Below are 12125 nucleotides of genomic sequence, written 5' to 3' on the forward strand. Positions count from 1 at the left end.
CACAACGCCCAGCTATTTTTTTTTTGGTTGCAGCCATTGTTGTTGTTTGGCGGGCCCTGGCTGGATTTGAACCCGCCACTTTAGGTGTATGTGGCTGGCGCCTTAACCACTTGAGCCACAGGCACCAAGCCGCCTCCTGCTTTTTTCACTGAACAGTGTATCCTGTAAATCACCACATGTCAGTTCATGGATATCTTCCTGGATATTTTTTATTGCCGCATACTACTCCACGATCTATTTGTGTCATAGTTTATTCAACCATTGTCCCAGGGATGGGCATTTAGGTTGTTGACAATATTTTACTATCTCAGATAATTCCTCAATTGATAACCTGATGCTTGTTGTCTTTCATATTATTAGAGATATATTTTTAGGGTAAATGGTTATTGATGGGATTGCTAGACCAAGGTTTAGTGACTGTTGTCAGATTCCTTTACATAGGATTGGACTGTTTTACACTCTTACTTACAATATATGAGAGTGACATTTCTTCAGAATCTCATCAATAGAATATTGGTGAAGCAGTTGAGTTTTCACCAGTATGACAGTGAGAAATGGCATGTCTGCATAGTTTTAATTTCTTCTCTTGTATTTTGAGTAAAATTGAGTAAATATCCATATTACTTAAGGGCTATTTATGTGTAGTTTGCCCATTTTTTCCAATAAAGTTTTTACTCTTTTTCTTTGATTTTATTTATATATTAGAGATATCAGTTCTTTATTAGATGCATTGCAAATCCTTTTATCTCAGTCTGCCATTTGATTCAACTTTGCTTATGATTTTCTTTCTATCGGTCAGGTAGAAATGCTGCTGCTGCTGTTGTTTTGTTTTATTTTACTTTTGTTTTTATATAGTCAAATTTATAAATTCTTTGTGATACTGTGTTATTAAATCTGGATTTTTAGTATTAGTAAGAAAGCCTTTTCCCACATCAGGTTATAAAGGAATAATCTATATTTTCTTCTAGTACTTTTATGGCTTCATTTTTTACATTTAGTTCTTCTTTCCATTTGGAATTTATTGTGGCATAAGTATGGAAGATACTATATTTCTCCAAGTAGCAATCAGTCATCTCATTGTCAGTAATTTGAAATGCTTCCTTTAGCATACATAGAATTTCCATATGTGCATGGGTCCATTTCTTGGCTTTCTATTCTGTACCAATCTGTTTTAAATTTAAAGATGTATAGTGTGTTTTACTGTCTTGTTGGGCTAGTCTTCCCTTATTATTCTGTTTTTTCTGGGCTAGTCCCAGCTACCATTGCATTTTTATTTTTCTGTTTATCATAAATCAGTATTGAATTTTGTTGAATGCCTTTCAGCATCTATGGATATGATCATATGATTTCCCCTAAACATCTAGAAATCTGGTGAATTATATTAATGGATTTCCTAACTCAATTTATTCACATATAATATGAAATTAATACCATTTGGTCCTGAAGTACTATTCTTTTCTTAATGTGATGATGGGCTCTACTAATAGTTCATTGGGGATTTTTGCATTAGTATTCATAAATGAGATTGGTCCAGAATCTCACAAAGAGATTTGTATCTTTATCACATTAATTATTAAGTAATGCTGTATTTGCTTTATAAGAATTTGGAAGTTTTCCTCAGCTCTGGGATAATTGATATGGCACTGGATACTTGAAGATTTGGTGGAATTCTCCTATGAAACCATCTGTACCCAGTGCTTTTTGGTGGTGCTAGTTCTTTGGTATCTTTCTTGTTCTTCTGGAACCATTGCAGTCAATTTTTTGTGAGTTGTATTCTCCTGTAAAATTATTGGTTTTCTCCAGGTTTTCATATTTATTTTCACAAGGTTGTGAGTATTTAACTTGCTTAAATGTGCTGGATTCAGTACACTGCAGGAAATGAAGTTGGACTTCACTGTACTGAATGCAACTCATTCAGTAAAGTTGTTAAAGAAGGGTGGATATAAGACTAGCTCTGTAGACCTTGGTCTAAAATCTGATGACAGCTTGAGGTCCCTCTAGTTTCTTTGTGAAAGGAATGTGCTAGCTCTGTTGATATAATCTATTAGGGCAGGTCTTCTATTCAATCACTATGCTATGGTGTGTCAATACATTCCAGAGGTATGGTGTGTCAATACATTCCAAAGAAACAGGTGGGGAGAACTTAGCACTGACACTGATAAATACTCCTCCAGATCCAGGGTTCCTCTTGAATGAGTTCTCCTGCTGTCCAGCTCAGGAGGTGCCCTTCAGAGTATTGTGCAGGTAGCAGTCTGATCTACTATCTTTTATGCTGACAGACAACTTTCCTCTATTGCCCCTGTAACACCCACACTCTAAGTTATTTAAGAGTTACTTCCACCCTCTCTCCTGAGTTGAGCTCATCTCCAAAACATCAGTATGCCCAGTTCATGTTGTCTAGACCTCGTCTATGTGCCCCACAGTTGTTCATACAGTTTCCATGTGTTGTCCACTTGAATGTCTTTCAGGCAGCGCACACTTAAAAAGTTCAAGCTGAACTCTTCCTCCCCTCATCAGTGGACTCCCACACTTACAAGAAAATTCAGCTCTCTGCCATCACTGACAAGGCTTATCTCCTCAACCTTATCTAGGGCCCATAGTCATTAATATGTAGTAGACCATCTTGGAGATCCTGTGGGTAAATCCAGGTGTATTAGGATGCAGGTCTGGATTCAGATGATGACGGGATGGAGTGAAGCTTCAGGACAGGGAACTGATAGGATTCAGTGAATACAGAACAATGGCTGAGAACCTTTTGTCATTTCTATCAATTCATTGGTGCTAACTGAATGACGGTGAATAGAGAGGGCATGGCAAGCTGCCTGTCTTTCATCTTTCTCTCTTCTCAGCTTTGTGCCATCGCTGGCACACATTGCCATAAGCTAGCTTCTCCTGAGATAGGATGTCAGGATCTTACAATCTTTTACCACAGCAAGTGAAGTCAAGTAGAAAGCCCAGGGTCTCTGCCTCGAATAGAAGGTTAAGTTCACTGGAGGCGACTGGCAGGCTGGTGAGGCCCGAGGCTCTCCCACTCTGGGCCCTTCATTCTCAGCTGCACATTTGATCTGCCCTAGGGTCTTCCCTACTCCTCCTGTTCCCTTCTCCCCAGCACCTCTTGGCCCATTTCTGGTTGCTTGTCAGGCAGTGTACTGGCTCTGTTCTGCAGCTCCATGTTTGGTAATTTTCTTGGTTCCTGAGAGAGCTTTGTCTGAGGTTTGATTATTCTTTCTTCTGGGCTCTGAGATCCCTGGGGAGAGACCCTGCCCCCCCCCCCCCACCGTGCTGGTAAGTGAATGCTCCTTCTTAGAGGTCTTCACCTCGCTGTTCCTGCACCAGCCACCAGGAGGCAGTAAGTAATAACAGATGCCATTTCCCAGCTAAGACCTACCTCCCCTCTCTTCCCAACTATACATACCCTTCTCAGTGGAGGAAGAAGTAAGTTTCCAAGTTTTGTGTGAAATGAAAGACACCTCTGACATTTCTGGTCTGGGAGGTGGGATAGTGGAGGAATTAGGAACCAGAGTGCATTTGAAGGGAATTCATAGTCCTGTTGAGATGGTGCTGAGCTGGGAAAGACAGTGGGATACAGCTAAATAGGGTGAGAAATGTGAGCTAGAACCCAAGCCAGAGATTTGACTGCATGTGTGCAGTGATGCAGTGATAAACCACAGAGGGGGAGGACTCTGGGAGATACATGGGTCAGGTCGGTGTGAATGTCCCTAGCCAGAGGAATCAATTTATCTGCCCATCAACGTGGTTTAACAGCACTCTTCCATCTAGATAGGCTCAGGGCTGTAACTGGGCCACAGTGGAGGCAATCTCAGAATTTGGACTCTGAAGTCAGCATCCATAAATTCAAGAGAGGAGGGAGATTGGGGAAAGGGACCACAAGTCTCTCTCCTGTGTCCTTGGTTAAGAATGCAGAATCTTTGAAGAAGAGAGAGAAATCAAGCTGGATAAATGCTTTAAAATAAGTAGTTAAAGCATTTAAAATGCATAGTTTATTCAGATTTTATTATGTAGATATGTAAGATACCAAAGACTCTGCAAATTCAACTATCTCAATGACAAAACAGTTATTTATTTTCACTTTTTCTCATTAGTGGTTATGCATATTTTTCTACCTTTTGAAATTCATCAAATGGCTTATTATAAATTTTCTATTCATTTCCATACAGGAGAAATCAAAATATATTCCTTTTAGTATTAGCTGACATTTTTAAGATTTAGATTTTTTTAAAAAAATTTATGCTCATTGATATTTCAGGCTATTTGGATATGACAATACACTAACATCTCATTAGATAGCTAATTGTTTATTTTACAGGCAGTTCTGTTTTTCAGTTGTTTTGCATTTATATTATCTGTGACACTGATTCCCCAGAACCACCAAGCTACAAAGGCAATATGAACTTCTTGCCATATTTACTCCAAAGATATCTTCTTTAAGAAGTAACTTGGGCCCAGAGTATGGGACTTGCATTTATGTTATCAATATTAACAATGAAATATTATTGTTATTCATCTCAGAGCATTTATGGGGATTGTTCTCCTGAAAGCCCATGGGCTTTTGTAGCATACAGAGATATTTGCAAGTCTCCATTATAGCTAGGCTTTTGCCTTTCATATCTTTGCAAACATAGAATCACCATATGAAAAGAAGAAATGTATGTGATGCAACCCTGGAATACAAGGAAATGGCATTCTGTGCCTAATAAAATGTGTGGTGGGGAAATGATCTGGAAGGCTTGCCCAGCTCTTATTCAAAATGGATCAACTTTGGAGGGCTTCTTCCAAACTTCAATGCTTTGAGGACTGTTTTTCAGATCATCTCATTGAAAAAAAGTAAAATCGCCCACTATGAAAGTCATTTCTTAGGTGGGATCCCATAGCGGCAGCATCTCCATCAGCCTCTCCCTGGGGCCCTGGTGAACTTGGCCAGAGCCAGCAGAGAGCAAGGTGGCCGACGCTCCAGTGTGTGCACTGCTGGCGCCCAGCCCCTGGTGCAGAGTGTGCTTTCAAAGAGGAGCCAGGCTGGAGGGAAGCACAGAGAGCTCCTGAGGGTCTCAGATATGGGGTCTTTCCCTTCTTCCTCTTTCTTATTTTCAGTTAGAAAAGATAGGAAGAATGAACTCTGATTTTTCTTAGAAGCTTATTGTGGTTTTCTTCTCTTTGACTTTTAAAGATATGTGTCGATAAAATAACATAATAATAAAAATAGGCACCTTCAAATTATATCTTTCTGATTCTCCTGTATTTTGAGGACTGTGTCTCTCTATGTATAGCACAAAAGACATTTGCAACCCATTCCTGAATTTTTGAAGTAGGTAACGGCCCCAGTTTTTTAAGAGCCATAAAAAGTATAAGAAAAATACAGATAATTTGAAGGAGGAAAAGTCTGTGAAAGTAGCCTATGAAAACAAAGTGAAGTTATCAAAAGTCAGGGACCCAATGAGGTTATATATACACATCTACATACATCCCTTTGTATGTGGAAAGCTGCTGAGGAAATAGAAAAATAGTAATAATAATATACTATACTTTTACCATAAGAAAGAAGAAATAATTAAATGTTTATGCCCTTTAAATATTGGAGAATTGTTCTCCTTTATATTTGAGGTTTAATAAAATTCAAGCCAGTTGGCCTCCATTCAACAAATATTTATTGAGAACTTCCTGTCTGGCCAACGTGGGGATTCAGAGATGAGTAAGATCCGGTCCCCGTCCTTGGTGCTCGTCATCTACTAGGGACAATGGATGAATGGCAAATACTTATGTAATACAACAGGGTAAACTCTGGAGTCCGGGTGTGTACCCACTGCTGGGAGAGCACCTGTGAAGGAGCAATACATTCCAACTTGGGGACCACAGGCCAGTAAGAGAGGCTCCATTCAAGGGTGCCTTCAAGGAAGCACAGGAGTTGTCAGCGTGGAGACAGGGCAGGGAGGAAGTGACTGCAGGACTAGAAGCAAGAAAGACAAAGCACAAAGCAGGGGAGTTATGAGCAGTGAGGACCAAGACACTGACTGGGGGACGTGCATAGAGGGGCACACTGAGGAGAGGCACCAAGATGTTCTGGGAATGGGAACCAAGGCCAGTGAGCCTGGAGCCTGGGGTGGGGGTGGGAGGTTACTACGTAAAGAGATGGGTAAGTGATAGAGGCACAGTATGGCTCCTGAAGGTTTGGGACATTGAACCAAATGTGAAACGGTTCTGAAGGCAGTGGAGATGACCACGGAAGTGATTTGGAAACAGAGAAGTCTTGGGGAATCACATCGAGGAGGAGGCCATCTCTGAGGGTTCTGGGTGGGGTGACTGGGTGAAGACATCCATGTCATTGAAGGAGATGGGGCCAGAATGGTGCAATTGGGGGAGCAGGGAGAACTCAACAATGGAGCTGGAAACAGCGCTGGGACGCCAGGGAAACGCAGCACAGACTTGATGATATAGGCAGAGTTTAACATTCTCCAGCCTTGCTCACCTGGCATTCCGTGGCTCTCTGTAAGATGTCAGTGCTGCGGACACTTTCGTCTCCTCTAACGCAGCAGTTCATCCGCATATTCTATCTAATACTCGATGGAGATCATGCAGTGATATCAACCCCATACAGACTTACATTTCTGAAAAACTTGTACAATAACATGTGGACCCCTGATTTCTGATAACTTCATTTTGTTGTTTCATTAGCTATTTTCATAGGATTTCCCCACGCAGTTCTTTGTATTTTCCATATACAGCATTTTATGTAACTTTTAAAAAGTAGGATTGTGCCCTCTTCAGAATTCAGGAATGGGATGCAAATGCTTTTTGTGTCATTTTACTTAAATATTCTGTTCCCTATTCATATGTTCAGTGGTATGTGTGTTTGATATATTCATCTTTCACCTGTTAAAATGAGTATCTTTGGGGAATATTCTAAAACTGTAACATCTAAATAGAGGTTGCTCACAAAAAAAATCTAGATTTTAAAAATTATACATAAAACGGATAATATACAATTTTTCATTTATTAAAAATCGACTGTTGCTATATCAATTTGTATTGTGAAACTCATGTTTAAAAGTAATTTGGAATTAATACCCAACTCTGGGTGGAGCTATAAATGCTTGCTCGCCTGGTGCCAGGACCCTTGTAAGTCCAGTGTGTAAAGCAAGGTGCTGTGTGCATTTACCATGGCCATGACTTCTGCAAAGGAGGCAGGTGTTTGGATTTACGTCTTTAGGTTCAACTGTGGTATGCTAGCTGCTAACCAAATAAAAATGCTGAAGGCAGAGCATCTCCTCGGTTCTCCAGCTTCATTTCTAAATGAATTCAAAGGCCAGCTGTATAGGATTCCCTCTGTTCCCCCCAAATACAGCTTTTTCATAAGCAGAGAAGCTGGGTAACTTTACCAAAGTAGCTCCTTAGGATTCTGCCAGTTAGTGTGGCAAGTTCCACAAAGGATTGTTTAATTCACACCTAGGAACTAGGAGGGAGAGGGGTGTAATTCTCTCTTTCCATGTGCCGTGGAGACAAGGCAGACGGGAGGCCTTGCTGGCCGAGCATCCAGGGTAAGGATGTGTAAGATGCACTTCTGGGCACCTGAAGCATTTGTCACTGTCTCTTCCCTGTCCAGTTCTTGACCCTTGCTGTGGCCTTTGCTTATGGGTGTTTATCTTTTCTCTAGTTCACAAAATAAAAAATGTTTTTAATACTTATTACTGTAAAAATCATGCTTTTTTATTGAGAAACTGCAGAAAATGAAATGCAGAATGTAACAATTACAGAAAAAGCTCATCATATGAAAGTCCCATTATTAATGTACCTTTCTAGATTTTTTCTATGCCTATAAGCACAGTATTATCCATAGAAATTAGACCATACCATCACTGGGGTTTGTACCTTGCTATTGTATTCCACAGTTTCCTAATGACACCTCATCATATCAATGAATATAGAGCTTACATTACTGTTTTTATTGAGTATATAGGTTTTTTTTTTTTTTTGAGACAGAGCCTCAAGCTGTCCCCCTGGGTAGAGTGCCGTGGCATTACAGCTCACAGCAACCTCCAACTCCTGGGCTCAAGCGAGTCTCCTGCCTCCGCCTCCCAAGTAGCTGGGACCACAGGCGCCCGCCACAACGCCCGGCTATTTTTTGGTTGCAGCCATCATTGTTGTTTTGGCGGGCCCGGGCTGGGGATTCGAACCCGCCACCTTAGGTGTACGTGGCTGGCGCCTTAGCCGGTTGAGCTATAGGCGCTGAGCCGAGTATATAGGTTTTTATAGAGCTTTACCAGGATGCATTATTATAAATACTGTTATGAAGTCTTATATGTACCTCTTTGTATGCTTGTCTAATTATTTCTTTTTAAAACTACATTATTAAATATTGAATAAATCCAAAAGAATATTTATAATGTATGTATAACATGTGAAGAATGAGTATAAGGTGTTGCTTTTCTTGGCACCACTATTTCTATCTTCTGCTACTTTCTTCCTTCTTCCTTGTTGGCCTTTTACTCAATAAGAGTTTTCCCTTTCTGTTTTTTCCCCTCTGCTCGTTTGGAAGTTCTGTGCCCTGTTTCTGTTCTTTAGTTACTCTGGATGTCTTAACATCCATTCTTAACTAAGTCAGAAATCAGTATGTTTATAATTGTCTTAAGCAGAAACTCTTAACCTTAGCTCTGAACCTTCTCCTGCCATTTCGGCATTTTAGTTTTATCTAGTTTTTGCAGCCCCACAATTAGAGATGCAATTATTGTTTCCTGTCATGCCTGTTTGGATTTGCCCATGCCTCAGCCCATTGTCTTCTGCACCTCGTACTTTCCATCAGAATCATCTTCCTCCTTTCTGAAGCACGACCTTTAGAATTTCCTTCGTGAGAGCCTGTTGATGATAAACTCTTTTGTTCTTGTCTGAAAAATGCCTTATTTTGACCTCCTTTTTTGGGAAACAGCTTTCATGAGGTGTTATATGCTCACCTTACATCCCTTCATTTTACGTGGGCAATTAAATGATTTTAAGTTTAAGGGTTGTGAAACCATCACTGCAAATCTACTTTTGGAACATTTCCATCCTCTCTCGTGCCCCTTGGTAGGCAGTCCCCACGCCCATTTCCAGCCGTTGACAACTGCTGATCCACTTTCTGTCTCTATAGATTTGCCTCTCCTGGACGTTTTGCTCAAGTAGAATCTCACACTATGTGGTCTTTGTCTCTGGATTTTCACTTAGCATGTTTTTTAAGTTCACCCATGTGGTAGCCTGTCAACACTTCATTGCCTTTTCTTGCCAGATAGTATTCCAGTGTGTGAATATGCTGCGTTTTTTGTTTACCCATTCACCTGTTGATGGACGTTTAGATAGCTTCTACTTTAGGGCTATTATGAATAATTCTGCTATGAACATTTATGTAGAAGTCTTTGTGTGCACGTGTCATTTTATTTATCTTGAGTAGATAACTAAGAATACTGAGTCATATGATTAATCAATCCTTAACATTTTAAGAAACTGCCAAAGCATTTTCCAAAGACACTACAGTCCCCTCCAGCAATTGTGAAGGTTCACGTTTTTCTGCATCCTTGCCAATATTTGTCATTGTCTACCCTTTGATTATAATTATTACTGTAAGTGTGAAGTGACACCACATTGTGGTTTTAATTTGCATCTTCCTCATAATAATGAGGTTAAGCATCTTTTCATGTGTTTTGTGTCCATTTATATAGTTTCTTTTGGTGAAATGTCTATTCAAATCTTTTGTCTTGTTCTCATTATTGAAAGATAGTTTTGCTTGGCGAAAAATGCTAAGGCATACAGTTATTTTATCCTAGAACATGAAAGACATTATTCTGTTTTCTTCTATATTTCGTTGCTGCTGTTGAGGAATTGGCCATCCAGTCTAATTGTCATTTTTTCCCCCAGATAATCTATTTTTTCTAACTCTGGCTCTTTTAAAATATTTTCTTTGTTTTCGGTGTTCTATAGTTTCATTATGATGTGTCTACATATCTATTTATATATTTTTGTTGTTGCTGTTTGCCTATCCTATTTTGGATTGAGTTTCCTGAATTTGAGGATTTAGGTCCTTCATCAGTTCTCAGTCATAATTTCATCACGTGTTTTCTTTTTCTTCTTTTTTTTCCCTTCTATCTTTCTGAACTTTTGCTGACGTGTGTTAAAGCATATCACTGTAGTCTATTATCTTTCAAACTCTCTTATACTTCCCATTTATTTTCTCCTCTGCAGCATTCTATAGAGTGTCTTCAGATCTGTTTTCTAGTTTTCTAATTATCTCTTTGACTGTATTTAATCTGCTGCATAACTCACTATTAGGTGTTATGGTAGACAGAATAAGGGGCTCCCCAGGATCCTAATCCCCCAAATCTGTGAATTCATTACTTTAGGTGGCAAAATGGACTTCCCAGATGTGACTTAGTGAGGGACCTTGAGGCAGAGATGTTACCTGGATTATCCAGGTGGTCCTGATCTAGTAACAAGAGCTCCTCAAAGGGCAAGAGGGAGGCAGAGGAATGGGCCAGAGAGGTAAAATGGAAGAAGGAGAAGGAGAGATTTCAAGGGGTAGAGGGACTTGACCTGCTGTTGCCAGCCTTGAAGATGTAGAAAAGGGCCATCATTCAAAGAGAGCAAGTGGCCTCTAGAAGCAGGGAAGAGCCCTCAGCTGTGAGAACCAGGAAGGAACTGGGGATTTCAGTTCTTTAACCACAGGAAGTGAATTGTGCCAACAACCCAAATAAGGGAGGAAATGGATCTTTCCTTATACTCGACTACAAGGATTCTAGCCTTACTGATGCCTTGATTTTAGCCCAGTGAGACCTGTGTCACACTTATGACCTGTAGAACTATAAAATAACAAATTATGCCATTCTAAGCTGCTGATGTTGTGGTAATTTGTTATAGCATCAATAAATCACTAATGCAGGTTTTTAATTTTAGGATTTATTTTTAAATTTCCAAAAGCTCTTTTGGCTCTCTTTTATTGCTGTGTATAGTTTATAGTCGCCTATGTAATATTCATATTTTCAGCCACTTTTAAATCACTTCAGTATAGTAAAAATACATAATGTGCATCTGAAAAATTCATTGTTCGGGATCTCTGCACATCTGATTTCCATTTCTTTTGTTTCTACAGGCCCTTGCTCACAATGCCTTGTTTCCTTACAATTCTTTAACTTTTTTTTTTTTTTCTATTTAATATGTTTAATGACAACACACTCAATAGTACACAGTAAGATAATGCTGAGATAACTTCTGGAACCAAAGGTATCCTTTATTCTATAGTACCCTATTTAGGTTCTATTATTTTTACACCAGACTTGAAGTACTGAAGATATAGATTAGTAAAATAAAAAAATCTCAATACAAAATATGAAATACATTTAATAAAGCAAAAAACAAAGATCTGAGAACATCCAAGAAAGCAAGACAAGCTGTAGCCAAAGTCTGGACTATCCAAAGAGCTACTCTTTTGAGTCATACTCTGTTAATAAGCACATCAGCCAAGGAAGGCCAGTAAAAGGTTTGATGTTTTAAAATACAAACAAATGTAGGCTTATTTAGTCCTGTAGAAAGTGCTAATTTGAATACATCCATTAAAATAGAGAGTTTTTGAGAAAGATTATTAATAAAAGTAATGGTCATTCAATTCAAATTAATGTTAAACATTTTACAGCATTTTATTGCTAGTGTTTTAAGTCTGCGTGAACAATACAAAGTACTATGTAACTAGTCTCAGAGAAAACCCAGTACAATTCCAGGAGCTTATCATAAGCTTATATGAAATATATTAGAAATAATTACTCAAATGTTACCAAAATACTATGGTCCTCAAATAGGCCACCTCCAAGGAGTCTAATAACTAACTACAGATCAGTAAAGTAACTATATAAATGTGTCAGAGTAAAGAGTTATATACATAGGGCATACTTAATACTGGACCTCTATTTCCAAAGCTTCAACAATGCATGCAGCAGAAGGACGGTCTTTAGGGTCTTCATTAGTGCATACAGAGAAGAGTTCAATTACTTTCTGGTATGATTCATCCAATTCTTCCATATTAATAGGTGGCCTAGTTCCCAAAGCTGCATAGTATGCTTCATCATCAAAGTCACTTTCATCAAAAGTTTTATCTT

At 39.1% G+C, this 12125-nt stretch overlaps 1 protein-coding gene across 1 annotated transcript in view; it reads left to right on the top strand.

The window, feature by feature from the left end:
- Window positions 1-12125, top strand: part of DNAH8 (dynein axonemal heavy chain 8) — a 294583-nt gene that overhangs the window by 261690 nt on the left and 20768 nt on the right. The window lies entirely within an intron of this gene.

The sequence above is a fragment of the Otolemur garnettii genome, unplaced genomic scaffold (genome assembly GCF_000181295.1).
Source record: "Otolemur garnettii isolate 467f Iridium unplaced genomic scaffold, OtoGar3 scaffold00031, whole genome shotgun sequence".
Classification (NCBI taxonomy): domain Eukaryota; kingdom Metazoa; phylum Chordata; class Mammalia; order Primates; family Galagidae; genus Otolemur; species Otolemur garnettii.